Genomic DNA, 7,329 nt, shown 5'->3' on the forward strand with positions numbered 1-7,329 from the left:
TGCCAGTGGCCGATGCCGGATGAATCATCAATTTCTAAAGAAACAAAGTAACTTGAGATAACTGTTTACATGAAAGAACACGCAAGTCCAAGACATCTACCACAAACCACTGGCTGGATGATAAAATTACTGAGAGAAATTTTGTATTACTCTATTACATCAGGCCCTATTTCCAGAGTGGACCTTCTAATTTTTTTTACGTGGATCTACAATTTATAAGCAAATCCAGAATGACTTTGCTACTTGAACAAATTTAGCTATCACTGTAAAAGTGAAAACATATCAGTTGATAGAATCTTCCTTGCAAATGCAATCACTATTGCCTATGCTTCCTCAGTAAGTTCATCAGAAAACCAGAAAAAAAATGCAGAGAAAAGTAAGAAAGCATCAGAGGCACAGACACCATAGACAGAACGAATGAGATTAGCAGAATGTAGCATGCAGAGAAAGGGAAAATGAGACTCCCACAACAGAGGCCCAAGAGACAACGCTACAGAAAAGGTGAATTACACAGTACCATTTATGGTCTCATTAAAGAAAATCAGGAGCAAGAGCAGATGTTTCCAAGAGACATCAATGAGCAGAATAAGGAATGACACTTTCCCCCAGGTGATTAGATGGTACATGACTCTCTCAGTAATTGCTGTTTCCTGATCTTGAATGCTGGACAAATTTCCACATGGCTTTTATTTCCTCAATGAACAAGTGAGGTGGTTATTTTTGTTATTGATGTTTCTTTAAAAAAACATGATGGGCTTTGCCCAAAGAAATGCCTGGGCTTTGATTTCATTAGAGCAGCATACCAATGTGGGTCACAGCCTTTCCAGCTGCCATACCTAGTTAAATACCTTGTCCAGTTTAGCATGACACTTACTTGAGTGGAGTTTTCTCTCTCTTTCTCACTCAAAAAAAAAAAAAAAAAAAAAAGGCACATTTCCCTGCCAGCACTGCGGAGTACAGGCAGCGACTTGCCACCTCAGACATTCTTCTCTCCAGCAGTGATAAGTGATCAGCAGTGTTGGCTGGATGGGGATGTAAGGGAATAGGCAGGGAAGAAAGTGCTTATTCCCCCTTCTCTCACCTCCTGCTCCTCTCTGCGTATCACAAGCTTCAGTAATTTTCAACCTTTTCCATATATGAACTACGACAAGCTCCAATAGAGGTGCAGGCTCCTTCAGCCATTTTGCAAATTAAAAATCACTGTTCAGAAGGAAGAAGAAAGCAAAGTCATACATCTTGTCTAGTGGTGTCTCATGAACTGGCAGGACGCAGACTCCTCGGCTACAGTCTTCTCTACTCCGAAGAGCAACGTAACAGGCCTACAACACCTGTTTAATCTTGCATATGTGGTCTCAAGGCCTCAGGAGTCTGGGCAAAGGCAGAGTAACTGTTATACCCATATATATGTAATTCCTTAATTGCTAAAATTATTATCCAATACACTGGCAATCATATGAAAGGTGACTACTATAAATACAAGCGCAGCAATCACAGGAGAGAACGACTTGCTTTGAAAAGACCAGTTTTGCTCAATATGGTGATACTCTGATTAGTGGATTCCATTCAACAGCTTCAAATGTTCTTAAAAATGTTCATGAAAATAAGTTCTTGGTAGATTTGAAGCCTATATTTTGCAGGGATGCAAGTAGCTCAGATGGAAAGTCTTCTGTACTTTTCTCTCTAATAAACTACTTCAGCAGATGAGATTAAAAAATTTACTTCATGGCACCAAGAGGGCAGATCATCTCTGTATGTGTCATGCTGGTACAGAAGAGGTCTCCTTCCTGCAGTTGCCTAAAAATCTAATTCCTCAGTCCCTCCTAGACACCCACTAGCTACCTGACGATAGAGCGATGTTACTTTCAGAGCTATCAAACAGGGAGCACTATGAGGACATATGGCTTGTTCTTATTCGTGCAGGCAGAACAGGGACTGCCGCAGAAATAATAGCTCCAGGACACGATAACAAGATTTGATTGAGTTTTCAGCAGATGACAGACGTTTTAACTCTCACAAACACATCTTGTGTTAGGGCTTGAACATCAGATTGGCAAGTGTCACAACTGCTGTATTGACTGCTCCCATATGTGATTTGCTACTTATAGACTCACACGAACATGCAACAGCATCACTGGCCACACACATGTCAGTTGGCTGTGGACTACTTCTAGGATGGAGATCAGGTTGTCTAGCGATCTGCATTGAAAGTAGGCCAGGAAGAGCATCAGCTTCAATTTTCTTTTTAGTGATGTCACTGAGAGTTCTACTTTCTTGGCTGATACTGTATACTGGTCTTTCTGGATTTTGGTGACTTAGATGGAAATATAAGGCAAAGAACCCAAAAACCTCATCTCCGTTATATTACATAAGCTTCTACACCAGTATGGTTGAAGGATATTGCTGAAGATACAGTTCCGCTCTCTCGCCTTTGGATAATAAGCAGAAAATCATACTGTTCTATAATGGACTAGAAAGAAGGATGCTACTTGGCTACTGAAGTATGAACAGTCTTACCACATGAATATTTATGAATATCCACTTCGAGTGAACATTATACAATACAAAATCGGATGGAAGGATTTCATTATGCACAGCATATGTTTACTGTTTATTCAGACTAGCCATGAACAATACTAAGAAGTAATGCATTCATTAGAAATCTGCTAATAGGCAAATTTAACTTGATAGGCTCTGAAAGACATCATACACCTAACAGGAGAAATAGTGCGTGGAACATTACTGAAACCCCTGTTTTTACTTTTAATAATCTTCACCAGACCAAACTGACACTGCAGTAAACAGAAATGCCAGACTACTGTTTGCCGTTGAAATCCTGAGAGAAAGACAAGTGCAGAATGGGGTTTGCAAACTTTTATGCAAGGAAGTATCAGTTTTAGGCAAAATTTTTCCTTTTGATAAGCTAATAAAACTACACACCAAGGTACAAAAGTAAACAAGGCAGACAAAAAGCATTATATTTAGTTAACCTGAGTGACCTGAATTAATATCCTCCTATATCTGAGGCTGTTTTGTATGACTTTGAAAAAGCTTAATCTCTCTGGCTATGTCTAGCTCCAGGGCAGGTACAAAACCCAGCCACATCCTAGATCCTCTATTAGAATGGGGGCACAGATTGCATGGTATTTCTCTTATTCTTTTCTACTGGCACCTCGTGTCTCCAGCGAAGAAAATAGAGGTATTTTTAGCCAGAAAGGAGCCAAAGTGCACTCCCAGGGAAGCTCCTGATTTTGACAAGTGGGTGTATAAACTCAGGACCCTAGAGGTTTGCACCTGCACTGCAGTTTAGTCACATCTCTGTTTCAAATCTCCTATAAAATGAGGCTGGAGCACTCCACCGCTGCATGACAGCTCTGTCAGAGTAAACACAATGTTCGTTATTATGTGCTCACAGCCAAAATTTCAGTTTAAGCCTGGCATATATTTACTAGTTTTGTTTACAGAAACAGATTAACTCTGAGTAATGTCAAAAAAAGAGTAAACCGATGGGACATGCAAATTTACCTTGGCAGACATTGCCTCTAGCAGGGCAAATGACATATGGGATATTTTCAAAATATATTACACACCTAACAGTTGCTGAAAATCAGGCTTAAGGTCGTATGAACACCTACTCCATGTTAGACACCACAAAAGTGAGATTCATATGTAAAAAAATCAGTAATCACTCTTGAAATCTTTAGCATTGGCTTCCTTCTTGTTGGACATATATTTCTTTTTAGTCAAATTTTGAAGAACTACTTTAAATTACGGTAACAACAGTACTTAACTCGAGATTACAGGCACAGCTCTCCCTGCCTATTTTTGAAATAGAAGCTGAAGAAACAGGCAGAGAAAAAAAAAGGTCTGAAGTGTTGTGATACACCCCCTCTTTCTGTCTCTAATACAGCTACACAGGAAGTGTGAAACTGAAAAAAATCATGCTAAATCATTTTACCCTTCAAAAAATTTAGTTAGATTCCATCTGATATTTACAAAACCACATAATGATTTCTTAATCCACATAGAACATAGCCTAAGGTCCCGTTTTACTGCTAACAAACTAAAACCAGCATTAAACTCATCTTCCATCCACTTTATATAGTAAAGCTAAAGAAATTGGCATCGGGATTTCATAACACCAGAAACTGAGAAGGATGTGGGAATAGCACTAGCAAAATTACTATGTTAGCATCTACTCTAAGATTTGTGACATCACGAAGCAACAAAATCCAAGTTTTTTGAGCTACTTTGAAAACATCCACATGCCTGGGGCTGCAGATGTATAACCTCACAGCAGCGCTCGACTGTAGAGGTGGCTGTGTAGGCAGCTCTCTTGGGATCAAAGCGAAGTGGCCCCCATCCAATAACTGACCAAAGACAGAGGGATGAGCAATAGGGCTCCACTTACCACAAGGACTAAGTGGGTCCAGAGAGAGGGGCTGCGGTTCAGTGACAGCATCTTACGGGTAAAGGCAAGAAAGACAAGTCATACAAATGTCTCTGGTTTAGAACTGATTGCTGTTGCAAGGCTGGAGCCCACTATAACTTGGATATTTTTAACACATTCGGTGATCTTCTCCATATTTAAACTCAGCTGCATAAAGCGTCACCTTCTCTCAACTGTAGTGCCACTTCTCACGTAAGCCACCAGGCAGCAAGAAGTACATGATGCTCTTTCTGCCTAACTAAGCCTGCCCACACTGGAGGTGAGCCTTCCTGACTGATGCTTCAACAAATATCTGGAAGAAATTTCAACATTTTGTATATGTGTGAAATTAGCTATAAAGGGCACATACAGAATATATAGCACCCAAATGTTTGATTAATGTAATGACAATCTAGTGAACAAAAAAATGCCAACTCATCATATTAAGTCAATTAAAGTCTTTTGCTTCTTTTAGTGAATTTAGTATATCCTTTCAAATCGTGAAATAACCTTATAATTCAACATGAGGTATAGATAGAAATAAGCAACACTGACTACGTAAAACACAAACACGTATGAAACAAGAATGTATTTCCCATACGTGCAATGCCAAATCGTCTGTTTTGTCTGTTTTTCATGAACTAGAGATGACAGTGTACAATTAATTCTACCATAAAGTAAGCCATACTATTTAATAGAAGTTCAAATACTTACTAATACATAGATATATTGATTAAAATCCTACAGAACTTCTGCTGTCCTTCTTAATATGCTATATGGCACAACGCACATTTGTGGCCAAGATGTTATAAAACTCCAAATAAAACTGTCTACTTAAATACAGTGATTGCTATTCAAACAAAACAAAACATGCTTTAACACACAAAAAACCCCATTAAATTCATTACTACACCAGCAATCTGATGTTTGACTCTAATATTTTTTTGAACCAATGAAAAAATCCTACAGGAACCAGCTATCTCTGAACAGTAAACTTACAGACAAGTAAACTTGTCACAAAGGAGCCATCTCAAATTCATAAAGCATGCACTGTATAGTGTGGGATTCACACACTATACATTCACTGAAATGTGACACCATTGTCCTAATACATTACTGGGATCTGGTTTTGTATTCTGATACCTCCTTTGATGTCTGATATGCAATCTTATCATTCAAAGTGATGTGGGACGGAACACCTACCCATTAGGAGACTGGTAAAGACTGAGATTGTTCTTTTGCTTCAATTCCCAAAGGAGAAAACAGATGTATACCTCAGAGATGAGGGACATATAATGCAATTGCTGCACAAACTTGTAACAAGGTTCCCTCTCCCTCCATTACAGACAATAGAGACTTTTTAAACCTTCCAAAGAGCTTTTCAAGGGCAGTTTGCTCTGGTTGGGCTGCCTAGAAAACACACACAAGCAAGGCCGTCACAGAGCATTTCAAAAGGCACAGCAGAGCCTTGCTGCTGTACATCTTGGGGACTGAAAACTGCTTTATTTACCACCGTGATTTTACTATGTTCTTAACATTTAAAATATCTTCTTTTCTCCCTGCCTTCACTCCTGAGTCCTCTCCTCATATCCTCTCTCACTTCCTATTCCTCAGATCTTCTCTTCAAATGTATGACTCACTTCTTACCTTCATCCCTCTTAACTCAAGAAATAACAATTAAAAAAAAAAAAAAAACAAAAACAAAAACTTGAGCTTGAAGGGAGAAGGATTGCTTTCTGATACTTGATTTTTAGCAACTATTTTATAGCACATATCTGGAGTTCAGAAGGTCCAAAAACATACAAGAAAAAAATACAAGTGAAAAGGAATCAGAAAAGGACATTCAGGGGACTACACCTGTCATGTAGCAACATGTAGGTTGGTAACAGAAAGACAGAGATACATCCTTTTAGCAACATGACTGATTTTTGCAGTATTATTGGGTGTTTCCTAACATACCTGACTTTAAAATCTCTTGGCTTTTGGAGTCACAGCAATACATAAGAAAGAGAATCACAGAATCTCCTAGATTGAAAAAGACCTGTAAGATCCCGTAGTCCAATCATTAACCTAACACTGACAAGCCCACCACTAAACCATATCCCAAAGCTCTATATCTACAGGACCCTTAAATATCTCCAGGGATGGGGACTCTACCACTGCCCTGGGTAATGCGTTCCAATGCCTGACAACCCTTTCAGTAAAGAAATTCTTCCTAATATCCAATCTAAACTTCCCTTGGTGCAACTTGAAGCAATTTCCACTGAAGAAAAAAAATACAGCTGGTTACCCTGGCCCAGTTAACCTGCTGCAAGATGGGTGCAGCTGTAAGGGATGCTGAAAAACAGGAACTGAAACAAGTTCTTCACGGGAAGGAGAAGTGAAGCTAATGCCACCCGTTTCTCACAGGGCTAGTGGTAGGTTTGGAGGCTGCATGGAGGTTTGTTGCATTTTAGACAAAAAGATCTTGGCTCCTAAGAGGGATATCATTAGTGCTGGCATATGCCATCACTTGTAGCCTCAGTCTGCCATCTCCAGGCCACCATTTCCTTCTTCCTCTCTGTTAGCACAAATATTCACACAGCCACAGGAGGAACCAAACTGGAGAACTGGTCCAAGTTAAAATGGGACCAAAAAACACCCCAGAATATTAATTTTAAACCAGTTCAGTTCCGTGTGCTGATTCACTGTGTGGCTATACAAATATCTGTGCCAACTCAGTATTTGTTGCTGTAATGGGGGCAGGAACATGTGCTTACGAGATGGCTCTGCCCCCTTCATTGGCAGAGGTGGGTTATGTCAACATAAACTGCCTGCTTCCCAGATATGAAAATGGCACACCATTGCTGCCTGGCCCAGCAGAACCCAAATCACTGAGACAGCCACGACAAACTATCCTTTAG

Source organism: Charadrius vociferus, unplaced genomic scaffold (genome assembly GCF_000708025.1).
Source record: "Charadrius vociferus isolate BGI_N301 unplaced genomic scaffold, ASM70802v2 scaffold68, whole genome shotgun sequence".
Lineage (NCBI taxonomy): Eukaryota > Metazoa > Chordata > Aves > Charadriiformes > Charadriidae > Charadrius > Charadrius vociferus.